Raw genomic sequence first — 13,326 nt, 5'->3', positions numbered from 1 at the left:
CCAAAATCGCTCTCCAATTTGAGGAGTCACACTGAAGAACACTGATCCAAAACTAGACAAACCTAAGGCCAAGCAGAGGCTCAGCAGGAAAGGAGGCTTCCTGGCAAGCCTGATAACCCGAGTCCAATCCCTAGATCCATCATGGTGGACGGATCATGGCGGAAAGAACGGACTCCTGAAAGCTGTCCTCAAACACGGACGTGTGCACACAAGAAAAGGGAAGGTATGATATGAAAGCCACAGTGCTGGAGAGATGGCTCAGAGGTTAACAGCACTAACCATTCTTCCAGAGGTCCTGAGTTCAATTCCCAGCAACCACAAGGTGGCTCACAACCATCTGTAATGGGTTCTGATGCCCTCTCCTGGTGTGTCTGAAAATGGTGACAGTGTATTCACATATATAGAATATATATTTAGTAAAAAAGAAAGCCATTTGGAAACTGCTGTGTGCGACACATCCAGACTCAGCCTCAACTGGTTGAGCCAGTCCGTCAGCGGGGGCTGCTGGCGGAAGACAAAAGCCTACAAGGTCTTTGCTTCAAGCTGTCAGGCTTTGGGGGAAGAAGCTGGCCATACTGAAGTTCACTATCTTTACCATCTAGCCACGGCGCCCCTTCTCATCTGCCTGCCAGGGAGTCTAACGCCTCGCCTAGATAGGGCCCGGAGGCAGCCAGTTGCAACATGGTCAAGTGTACAGTAGGGCAGGCTAGACCCTGCAAAACCCCAAGCACCAAGCACGGCTCACCTCGAGTTAGACACTCATTTCAACAATCCTCTGGCAATCCATGTCTTGTCTCGAGAAAGCACTTCTGCTATTTCCTACTGCAAACCAAGATCTGACACAGAGCCCTTTCCTCTGTTCTGTCTCCTGGGCCCCACAGAGGTGAGCCGTAGTCACAGGCCCTATGAATATATATAAAACTCCCTACTTTACTCCACTCCACTCAGGGGGGGGCACCCCCTGATGCTTTCAAGGCACCCTAGCCCTGTCCCACCCAACACCTCGAATGCTCCCAGAGCCCCACTACTGTACCTGCACACAGGCTTCCTGCCAGCCTTTTATCCTTCCTTCCCCACCCCACCCCTCAAGACAAAGGCTGAGAACCCAAGCCTCCCTGGGTTGGTAGAAGACTTCAAACTCCTTCAGTAGAGCTCGGAGGTGGAAGGGGCGATTTGGAGGTGGAAGGCCAGATACCTCTGGTCCGGCCAAATTGCACCCCAGCCAAAGCTATGGGGCTGGCAAATCCTTAACTACACCTCAGTCGGTGCTGTTGAGTGTTTCAAGAGCCCCTGGGCTGTTACAAAATAGTCTGGCCCAGCCTCACAGATCCCTTGTTCTGTGATGGTCACCTGCCTGGCAGGAAGCCCCTTTCGGCACCCAGCTCCTCGGGGTCTCCTGTGGAATCGTCGTCCATTCCTTTCTCTGTCTCACCGGCAAATCAAGATGTATCTTAAATCCTTTTATTCTGATAAAAAAAAAAAAAAAACAACTACACTTCTAATACTACTTTTAGACACTAGAAATGACAGGGTATGTAGCTCAGTGCTATGTCTAGCACGGTCAAGCAAGGCACTGGGGTCCTTCCCCAGCACAGAAAAAAATTAAAAATGAACCACAACTTTAAAAAAAAAAGTCAGCAATGGTCGCTGGCCTCTGAAGGGCCACCGGGATATTGGGGCTGCCTGCTCTCCCTGCGGTGTCCCGGGCCTATGAGGCAAAGGGAGCCCCCATGTCAGCTGTTCCTTCCATTTGTCACACCTGGACTCCAAGGCACCTGCCTCGACCCAACTCCGCGCAGGCGCCGACCCCTCGTCCTTTCGAGGGGCGGGGCGGCCCACAGGAACCGCTTCTCCGCCCGGCCGGTTCCGCAGGCAGGAGGCGGGGTGCTAGGAGGACAGGCCAGCCGCCTTGGGGCGGGTCCCCAGGGAGCCAGGCCTGGCGGGGACTCCAGACCCAAACACCAGGGGCCGGGCGCCAGCGGAGCGCCCTGGACTGCCCCTTCCTTTCTTCTTTCAGGCCAGAACACTGAAACCTTACCTAGGACCTGTCCCCACAAAGCGTGGGGGAGGAGCAACGTAGAGGGAGAAACTAATGCTCCTCCCCATCCCCACGGACAGTTTACCCGGCTTGCTGCTAAGGCCAGTAGGAGTGGGATGTGGGTTTCTATCTGTGGAACCGAATTCCAGGTTTGCAGCTTCCCGAGGACCGGAAGGGCCTAGCTAGATAATGTTACTTAGGAAAAAGGCAGCCTCTGGAGATACTGTCCCCACTTCTTCCTAGTCTTGTAACTCATAATAAGCCTCTGTCCCTTCCGTATCTGGAGCTCCTCTTCTAGTTGGTCTGGTCCCAGGTGTACCGGTGGGTGCCAGGCCACACGCTACACTGCTTGAGCTGTGGCTAGCTCTTGGATGGAATCAGGGAAACCAGCCACTTGCTACCCTCGCAGCCTATAGGTCTGATCACCATCTAGTAACTTCTCAGCCTGCCAGTCCTAGAGGCCCCCAAACCAACCCCAAGCCATAGAAGCAGTGGAGTCTCAAAGCTGGGAAAGACTCCTACCAAGCTTGGGTCATGAGGCCCAGAATTCTGGAGGAGCAGGGTCTCATTGGCACAAAACAGGACCGTGTAGGATGCATCAGCGCTTTAAGGAAGCATGATGGTATACTTCTCCTTCAGGGACAGTGACAGAGAGTGGTGGAGGTGGCCCTGCCCAAATGGCAAATAATGAGTCTCTAAGGTAGGTCTTCAGAAGCACAGAGAAGGACCAGCATTCGGACCGTGTCTGCTGTCTTTGCATCAGGGAGACCTTAGGTTCTAGTTCTTGGTCTGGTGACAGAAATTCTGACAGCAACCCCACTGCAGGCATTTTCGTGTTTCAGGAAGGGGACTAGCAAGGGTAGGAATGGCAGCAAGTTCAGGCAGAAGCAGGCCCTCCTAAGCAAACAGGAAAATAACTAGCATTCAAGGGGGCAGCCCTCCCTGCACAGAGGCCTTTGCAAACACTGAGCTTCACCCATCAGTGTCCTGAGCGGAGGGGTGCAGGACGGGAGTGTGGAATCCTTACCAAGTCCTGAGCTTCTCGAAAGCATACCTATGGTAGCCCAAGAAAGGCCACCCCAAACCTCCAGAGAAAACGCAGCTAGTGAGCCAGCATGAGCCCTCGAGGGCAAGAACCACAGGTCTCTAAGAGGGTCAGGTGCAGCTTACCAACACCAACCTAGCAGCCTCACGGGGCCTCAGCAGCTCTGAGACAGGTCTTCTCTGGGCCACTGTTTCACCTCATGGACCAGAAACAGGGTCTACCTTTAAGTTCTTCTCGTTCCCAAATCTGTTAAGTTCTTTTTAAGCAAAAGACCATGGTGTGCTACTTCCCATCTGGAAGGAAGGCTGCAAGGTGGACCTGAGGTTGGAAAAGTCTCTTCATGATTCCTGGGCCTGGCACTTCTGGATATCTCTCTCTCTCTCTCTCTCTCTCTCTCTCTCTCTCTCTCTCTCTCTCTCTCACACACACACACACACACACACACACACACACACACACCTACTACCTCCCCTCTGGTTTCTCCTGAACCCCACCTGTTCCAAGCTTCCCTTACTATAAGTAGGTCTCCACATGGACATACAGACTTTTTTAAAAGTGGGAGCCATCTCTTTCTTTTACCTCCACACAAATGCAGTGGCCCACAGGTTCCTACCACCAACACACAAACACCAAATAATTAAGCGTAATTAAATTAAAATAAAACCCTACATGCATACATCCAGTTATCTGCACCAAGTTGTATCATACATGTATCAGTGTGTGTGCATAGATCAACTTTATTCTTACTTTCTCTGGGCTCTAAGATGTTCTGTTAAAAGTATTGGGGGGTAGTTGATTATGTATGCATGTGTACTAAATTTACAAAGGACAAAGTAAACTACCACAAAAAAAAAACACAAGCTTTCCTCCCTCGGCCATCACTTCCTGCCCTGGGGCAATCAGGATCAGTTTCTCCAGTATCAAATCATCTTTAAAAATCATAAACCACTCTAATATTCCAATGGCTTCCTGTGGAGCTGACAGTAAAATGCAGCCAACCCCACCTCCACCCCTCCCCCAGCCCCTCTACCAGGTGCCACAAGCCAGGCTCTGACCCTCCTGATCCTGCAGGCTCCCTTTTCCAACCACAAAGCTGCATACTTGCTTCTGACCTGGGAGTAGGAGAGCATTTGCTGGTGCCTCAGCCTGGAATGTTCCTCTTCCCAGCTGTGTGCAGCTGGATCCTTCTGTCTTCAGGCCTGGGCTGAGTTCTTCCCAGCCAGGGCAGTCTTCACTGCCTCCCAACATCCCCACTGCCCTATGCTCTATCTCCCCACAAGGGGTATTTCTTCTCATGGTCTGGTACTGTCTTTCCCGGACCCCCATTAGGCAGGCAACCCACCTGTCCACCTACTACCACACTGCCTAGCACAGGCCTCTCAGGTAATCGGCAGATCCCTTCCACGAGCTTCCATTAAGGAATGAAGCATATGTTTTCTGTGCTGGTTTTCGTCTGCAAACTGCCTACCTGCAGGACCTTCCCAACACCAAGTTTTTCCTCACTGGTCACCCTCCCCCGCATACCTGGTAAGGGTCAGGAAGTCAGGGAAGGAGGAAAAGGGGAGCCTCTGGATCTCCCCTCCCTGTGTTATGCAGCAATAAAGACAAGAACTTGTGTCTACTCTAAATTTCCAGAAGCCACTCCAACTGCCACTGTGGAGTTGAACGTGACGGCTCTGTCTCTCATTTATCTCAGCCTCAGATGCGGCTCTCAAGTGAGCCCCAGCACAGGAAACAGATACTACCTGGGGAACAGAAGCCTCTAGGGCAGGCAGTCTGCCCGTCCCACCTGACTTCCCCTGAGCCCCAGACACCTGGGATCCTCTTAGTGGGAATCCATCCAGCCCCAGAGACACAAATGCACATCCAATCCTGAGTCTGCAGCACGGACCAGGTGCCTAGGGGATACCCTTTTCAAGACATTTCCTTTCTGGGGCTGTTTCCAGGGAGAATGCTACATGTTGCGAAGATTAATTTTTAAGAGGAAAGGAGGGGGCCTTGCTCAAATAGTGTGGGGGAAGGGAAAGGGAAGAAGGAAATAAGAAATACTCCTCAAGAAGGTCGAAGCAGATGAGTAGCAAGAAGGTAAGTTTGGTCAGGATCGAAATACAGATGAGGTAGGAAGGAGAGTGAGGTCCCTTCCTCCCATAAGTGATAATTACTAGAACTGATCAAATGGATACAATCCCAAGGAGTTCTTCTGTGCGAGGTCATTTAAACTATAATGACTCAGGTTGGAGATGCAGCTCAGCGGTAGTCACTTCTCCAGCATGAGCTAGGCCCTGGACTAATAATACTGTTATTACAATAATGACAACAGTTAGCTGGGCAGGTCGTGCATGCCTTTAATCCCAGCACTCAGGAGACAGAGGCAGAAGAATCTGAGTTCAAGGCCATCCTGATCTACAGAACAAATACCAGAGCAGCCAGAGAAAAACAAACTAATAATGACAATAAATGCAAATATAGTTACTAATAATAAACAGCTAACTTCCCAAATGCACATACTGAATATATAATACGTAGGATTTCCTGCACGTTGAGCTAGTGCTCTTCCACTAAGTTACATTCCAATTCCTACCGCTAACAGTTGCCGAGCATTTACTGTGTGCAGTACAGCAGTTGAGATTGCATTCAGTCTTTTCATCCTTAAAACCACCCCCACGAGGTGGATACTGTCAGAATTTAACCTCATTTTACAGATAAGTAACCTGAGCAAGAGAGTTGGGTTCAACTGCCCATGGAGGCACCATCAGTGGCTGCACTGGTACAACTCCAGCTTCCTGGTTCTAACTACAAGGCTACCTAGCGTTCTGTGGTACAGGCCTTCCAAACCAGTATCCTTCAAATCATCAACATACGCCAGTTTCAAAGATAGATGCACAAATCCGCCTTTTCTTTAATCGGAGAAAGTATGGACGATGTTTGGACATCGCCAAGACCAAGCGGCCAGGAACAAGACCCAAAGAGGGACTTCCAAACCCACCAAGAGGTTGGAGACGGTCTCTGGGAACCTTGCACGGAGTGGAAGCATCTCGGACTGCCTTAGGTCAGACCCCTTCGCCAGCGCCAGCGCGGAGGCGCCGGGCCCGGAAATTCCCACAGAGCTAAAGCAAACTTCCCAGGAAAACTCCTCGGTTTCCTCTAAGCCCTTGTCACAGAGATGCTGCCAAGAGCGCCAGCTGCTGGGGACCCTCCCAGGCGGGAGCCGACGCTCCAGCGCCCGGGGTCCTCCCGGAAAGATCCAGGGCTGAAGTTCAAAATTCACGCCCAACTCAGGCCGGACCCCCCCGGCCTTGCCAAGGACGCTGGGGCAGCTCCCACTCTCCGGTCCCTCTCCACCCCACCCCCAAGCTTCAAGTAATGGGGCACCTCCTGCCAGGATATGTAGGTTGGCTGCGGGAAGATCCCGAGGGCGACCCTAGAGCTCCTGGGGAATCTGAGCAGCCGCAGCCGGCGCGTGCACACACACGCACACACAAACACACTCGCGTGAGTGTGTGTTTACGTACCGAACGTGGGGGGGGAAAACAATGGCGAACCGCTGGGACTACGCGACCACCCCCCCCATCCCATCAGCCCTGTGCTCAATTTATTTCTACCGTGAAAAGGAGGGGTGAAAGGCGCTCCTCCGACACTCCACCGTGGGACGTAGAGGTGGCAAAGGGCAGGCTGGAGTGGAGAAGAGACAAGAGCAGCAACGGCTGAAAAACGGGAGGCGTCGCCCGGCTGGTCCGCGGGGAATGAACCGGAGCCGTGGGAAGGGCGCGCGCTGGACCCCAGCGGCCCATGGCCGGAGCTCCGCGTTGCGGGTACCCGAGCCCCACGTGGGGCTCGCACGCGGATACCTAAGCTCGGGCTGGGAGTGCTTAAACTGGGCGCGATGGTCGGGCTGGGGAGAAAGACCTAGGACCGGCGGGTCGCAAAGGGCCGGCGGGTAGAGGACCCCCGAAGCCCGGCTCGCGTGGCGCGCGCACGCCACCCCCAACGGCCTGCGGCCACTGCCCTCCAAAGGGACGCGAGATCAGCGCGGCGCCACCGGCAGGCATTGTGAGGGGTCCGGTAGGATCGGCGCCGCCTGGCAAAACTTTGCCCAAGATGGAAAGTCGCGCGGAAGAGAGCCAGCGTGTCCCTTGGAACGCGGGGCGCGCGTGTCAAACTTCGCGAGGCTAGGGTGATGGGCGCGCGGCGCGGAGGGGCGTACTTACTAATCGGTCGGGCGCTAGCCCGGGGTCGCAACTCCGTGGTCCGGCTCCTGTTCAGTGCGTCCCGGCGGCCAGCAGCCTGGCCTTCCCGCTCACATGCCCAGGCAACGCGGCGGGCAGCGGGCCGGGGCGGCGCGGCCGGGCGGAGGCACGCCCCCCACCGTGGGCTGGAAGCGCTCAGGATCCGCGGCCCGCCAGGCTCCGCTGGCCACCGTCGCGGGCGCCGAGCTGAGGACGGGTCGGGCGGCGCCCTCCGCCGAGCCAGGCCGCTCGGCACTCTGCCCTCTGCCCTCGGCTGGCCGCCGCCGTGCTCCCTTCCGCAGTCCGGCTCCGGGACTCCCGGCCGCTGCGCCGGCCAGGCCGGCGGGCAGTGCGCTCTGTCCCTCCGCGCAGTTCCGAGCCCGCTCGGTCCAAAGCCAGGGCCTCCGAAGCTGAGCGCGCCGCCCCGGCCTTCGACCTCCGCCGGCCGCTCAGGAGCTCGGCTTCCAGGAGCCGCGCTCGTACACTTCAGTTCCCAGGCGGGACTGGAGCAGGGCGCTCGCCGCTCGCTTCTGCGAAAGCCACTCCGACAGCCTCCGAGGAGAAAGAGGGAGGGAGGGCGCGAGCGGGCGGGGGAGGAGGGAGGGTGTGGAGATGGAGGAGGGAGGGACAGAGCTTCCTCCTCCTCCTCCCAGCAGCTGGTCCAGCCAGGCCTCAACAGCTGGAAACCTGTGCTGGGAAGCGGACAGCAGAGGTTCTCCAACTGGGTAAAGAAAATAGGAGGAAAAAGATGAATTCTGCCCACTCCCTCGATATAGGTTTGAGAGTTGCTACAGAGAATCTTAATTTCTTTTAACAAGCCCTAAGAAGGTGTTTGTCCAGTTCACAGCCTCCTCCAAACAGAAACCCTGGATTGAACTTTATTTTTCTCACTGGTAAATCAGGTTGGCCTCGAACTCACAGAAACCTGTTTGGCTCTCCCTCCAGGACGCTAGGATTAAAGGCATGCTCCACCTGGGTCAGTGTTGGACTGAGTTTTTAAAAAAAAATTGTACTTGAGAGCTACACTTGGAACTGGGAGTGTCTCGTGCCTGTAATACCAATACCAGGAAAGCTGAAGCAGGAGAATCTCAATTTGAAATCAGCCTGAGGGGGGAGGAAAGACCTGCTTTAACCTGTTCTAATCTCTGACAGCTTCGTAAAGTCTCCAACCACTCCCTAGCCCTATCCTTTTCAGAATCTCCAATAAGTCCTTCATTTCCTCCTGCCCCGTTTAGGAGGAAGGCATGTTTGAAGAACGGACTCCCCTTAATCAGCCCATCTATTGAATGTCTACACCAGACCTGTCCCAAGCAGATGCCAGGGATCACCAAGATGGATGACACGGTGGCAGCCATGGATTCCCGTGTGAAGGAATGGGTCAACTCCAGTTCTAGAAAGTGCTAGAGCCATAGGGTCTACCAAGGATGCTAAAGGACTGGTGTCTGCGTCTCCTTTAGAGAGGCCACAGTTTGAATCGGGTCTTGGGGACCTGTGGGAGCAGGGCTGGTTGAAGGAATGCCAATTGTCTGGAGAGGTGGCCAGCCAGGAAGATTCCACAGGATGGGAACATTTCGTCAGTCCCTGCTTCCCTGCTTGGATGACAACTCCTTTTTTATAGTCTTCTATCTTTTGGGTCTCAGTCTGATATCAACTTCTCAGGAAATCTTTCCTGAGTTTCAAATCATGGCCAGGAGCTCCATCCATGGGCTCTGAGAACCCGCAGAGGTCATTTGCCTGTCTACAACATGAGACGCTAAACTCTTCGGGACAGGAAGGATACACCTCTTGTTCACGGTTAGATCCCTTGTGTCTAGATGGGACTTGGCAAAGAGCAGGCCCTTAATACATTCTTGTTTATCAGTTGGCTGATTAAAGAGAAAGTGATTCTAAGCAGGGCTCTGATGAAATCAGTCTAGCCGAGGTATGGAGGTAGGCCAGTGAGGAACTTCAGAAGGATGAAGGCCTGAGCTAAGATGGGGCTACGGGGGGGTGGGAAAAGTCAGCATTAACTATTAAGGATATGGTTTTAGAGTGACTGGATGGGATCATCTCAGAAGCCAGTAAAAAAAATCATCTAAGTTCTACTACCCTCTTTCCCTCCTCCCAGACAACATGTCTGTGCATCCATACCTTGTGGCTTCCCTCTGGCCTCTGGTCAGCTTCTTTATGGGCCCCTCCCTGTCCCTGCCATTAGCTACAGCAGATAGAGACAGGCAAAGACGGAGTTTGAACTGGGTGTGGAGTTACTCTCCTTTAACCCCAGCTCCAGGAAGCAGAGGCAGGTAGATCTCTGTGAGTTGGAAGCAGCCTGGTCTACACGGTGAGACACTGTCATCATCGTCACCATCATTATCAACGTCATCATGTAAGTTAAGACAAAGTAAAAAAAAAAAAGCCCTAGCGTCAGGGAGCTGAGAGGTATGTTCTCATCTCTCTCGCACTCACTGCCAGAGAGCTCATTTCCTTACGTCCCTCCCAGTCACTGTCACCAAATTAAGCTGAAATGCTGACATGGCGCTGTTTCCCCCATAAAATGTCTGCTGCCACCTTACTGACTCTGTGGCACCAGTATCCTTGGCACCATTCTGGGGGGAGGAGGGGGGGATGAAGTTCAAGTTAGAGACAGTAAGTGGAGGGAGGAAACTAACAGAAGATGCTAGGTCTTTCCTTTGACCACAGCGCCAGACGTATGCCTTTAACTCAATCCTTGTAATACTCATTCTGCATCACCACCCCACCCATTCCAGAATAGTCTCCAACCTGGAAGCTTGTTCTCTCTCAGCCTCCCTTGTTTGTGCCCTTCCTCTGCACTTCGTCCAGGGGCCGGGTCTTCCGAGATGCTCTTCCATGCCTCGCTTTCCTGCTTGTCTACCTTCTATCCTAAGACAGGAAAAAAATTATTTTGAGACAAGGGCTCATATAGCCCAGGTTATCCCCAAACTCTGTAGGCTGAACTTCAATTTCAGGTCCTCCTGAGATTACAGGAGCGCACAGCATGAGGCCGGGGATGGAAACTAGGATTCTCATGCGTACGAGGACACCACCCTACCAACTGAGCCGCATCTCCAGTCCCCCAAGATGAAATCTTATCTGTTTTCAAAATGTTGCTGCGTACTGTTAAGGGGTCTAAACACCAACCCAGATGACAAAAAGGTAATCAAGCCGACTAGGGAGCTGAATTGTGACCACGAGCTACAATGTTACAGAGCTTTTAAGCCTGAAAAGCACAAACACCTGAGCCAAGTTACAGTTACATTTTTCCACCAATCAGGATTTAGGAATGGGACTTTCTCTTTGTGGGTTGGTCTATGTCAACCGATACAGAATGTAGGTTTTACAGTCCAACCAATAAAATCTATTTGTTCTTTTGTGGCGAGGAGCAATCATTATGTTTGGGGGAGCAAAAGGTGAATAATGGAAACTGGTCAGCTATTAGGAGGTCCTGAGCTCCTCTAGAGCCTGGGACCTTGAACTTAGTTTCACTCTATGATGAAAGTGGAGTCTGAAAACAAAATGGTGGCACTTAAGACAAATTTCTTTGATTCATTCCCAGTGGTACTATGGACCAATGACTCACCTACCCTCTCCTTCCATCTGTGATTAAACCATCTAGGAGCTCTTGTATGCTGGACAAGCAAAAGCTGCCCTTACTTAAGCTATATTCCCAGCCCCTTCCTTCTTTGTATTTGTTTTTAATTTTGAGACAGAGTCACATTAAGTTACCAAGGCTGGCCTTGAACTCATGACTATTTTCCCTCACAACCAGAGTAACTAGGATTACTAACTCCTTCTCCTAGGCAAATCACACACTCTTCCCCCTTGCCCCGCCCCGACCCCACAGGCCTAACTTTTGTTTTCTTCTATCCCAACTGTATTAGGGTTCTCTAGAGTCACAGAAGTTATGGAATGGCTCTATATACTAAGGAAAATTATTAGAATGACTTACAGGCTTCAAGGTCAGCTGTGAATGGTAAGTCCAAGAATCAAGAAGTTGATATTCTCACCATAAAGAAATAAAGGCTTTACTGTTAAAAAAAAAAAAAAAAAAAGAATCTAGAAGTTGTTCAGTCACGAGAAGCTGGGTGTTTCAGCTGGTCTTCTGTATAAGCTGGAATCCTGTAGAAGTAGGTTCCAACAGATGTGCTGGCAAGCAAGTACAAGCAGGCAAAGAAAAATGGGCTCTTCCTTTTTTTATTGTCCTTATATAGGCCCCCAGCAGAAGATATGGCCCAGATTAAAGGTGTGTACCATCACACTTGGATTTGGAAGTTGCTCTGTCCCACGCTGACCTTGAACTTAGATTTCCTTGCCTCAGTCTCCTGGGAATAAAGGCATGTACTATCTTGCCTGAGTCTAAGCTTTTCACGGCCACTATGCCTCACGATCAGGATCAAAAGTGAGTGTCATTGCACGTCAAGATCCGAATCAAAAGCCTGTGTCTTCCAGCCTCCGTTTGTGCCCGTTTCTGGATTGCAGTTCATTCCAGATGTAGTCAAGTTGACAACCAGGAATAAACATCACACCAACTAATGGTACCACAGCCCACCCAGTGATTCAAGGCACATATCTAACCACCATCCTTCCTTCTTTCCATCTAACAGATTTAGTGAGCATCAGCATTCTTCCTCCAAAACTATCCCAGACCATCCATTTCTCTGTCGTCACCTTCCCGCTCTAACCAGGATAGACCAGCAGTCTCCCTGCTTCTGAGGTCATCTGCTCACCTCCACAGGACTTTGATATTTGTCCCTGAAGGATAACACTTAAAAACAGTAAATAACTTCATTATTTGTTTTTGAAAATAATTGACCCGAAAATAGACTTATAAGCAGTCACCTTTTCTGATAATTGTTTTACCAGGAAAACCGACTTATTTACTTGTTTGTATTTTATGATTCTCCCCCCATAATACCTTCCATTCCTTATCTATCTATCTATCTATCTATCTATCTATCTATCTATCTATTTAGACATTCTTCTCACCAGAGCTTCCCCAGACTTCATTCTTTGTCCGCAGGCTTCTTGTCATCATCTAATGCAACTGCAAGCTTCGTCACCCTCCCCCAACTTCCCTGAAATAACGACTCTGAGACTGAATTATTGTAAATAATTGCCTGGGCCAAAACTAGAGCTGCTCTCTGCCTAGCTTATACCTTGATTACCCATTTATTCTATCCTATGAGTGCCATGTGGTTGGTGACTGTTTCTTCCAATGTTCTCAAGCAAATTTTCATGCCTGACTATTTCCCCAAATTCTATCTCTCTCTGTCAGATGTCCCACCTCCTAATCCTGCCTCAGCTCATTGGCCATAACTTTCTTATTGACAGGTGAATCTTTCATGCATTGCACAAGAGATTTTCTGGGCACCTCACCATTAGTCTAATGAAAGGCTCTCTTTCTTACATTTTTGGTGGCACTGCTAGGATGGCATCCCATGTTGGGCGTCAAATATTGTAGGATTATTGGGGGGAGGGTCCTTTGCTCTCAAATATCCGCAGGGAGTTTCTGCTCCACTCTAGCCTGTTTGGCTCTCAAATAAACAACACAGAAACATCAGATTAACAAGCGTTTGCCACTATGTTAGGCAGGTTCTGAGCTATTCTAACACGGCTAGGCTACTAATAATCAGATAAATGCCTCATTACTTGCAATCTAACTATGGTTCTGTTTCCTTTGTATCCTCAGGGGAAGCTTCTTTTGTCCACTTGCTCATGGTCCATTCCTATGGTTCATCCTCAGTATCCATCCTGCCTCATGGCGACCTCCTGCTTCCTCCCTTCTGTCCTTCTTTATATGTTCCATACATGAGATCCCCTCACTTGACCTGAAGTCCCCCCTTCTAATCTCCCCTGCCCAGTTACAGGCTCTAGCTTTTTATTCACCAGTCAAAGATTATTGGGGTACACCTTGGTCAATACAATGCCAATGTCCAAACTGCAACCTGATCTCGGGGCACAGGACTCAGCATCTTAAAACACATTGCAAAAACCAATCCCAACAATCTGATGTGAACGAG

General features: G+C 51.1%; 1 protein-coding gene across 1 annotated transcript in view; it reads right to left on the bottom strand.

Moving 5' to 3' along the window:
* Sox13 (SRY-box transcription factor 13) overlaps nucleotides 1–7,862 on the bottom strand; it is a 43,932-nt gene extending 36,070 nt beyond the window's left edge. The window contains exon 1 of the mRNA XM_032915200.1: nucleotides 7,292–7,862. The gene's annotated coding sequence lies outside the window, so the exon portion shown is untranslated. The remainder of the gene's footprint in view (nucleotides 1–7,291) is intronic.
* Between the last annotated feature and the right edge of the window lie 5,464 nt (nucleotides 7,863–13,326).

The sequence above is a fragment of the Rattus rattus genome, chromosome 10, assembly GCF_011064425.1.
Source record: "Rattus rattus isolate New Zealand chromosome 10, Rrattus_CSIRO_v1, whole genome shotgun sequence".
Lineage (NCBI taxonomy): Eukaryota > Metazoa > Chordata > Mammalia > Rodentia > Muridae > Rattus > Rattus rattus.
Note: the sequence above shows the minus strand (reverse complement) of the source record. Positions and strands in the feature narration are given on the sequence as shown.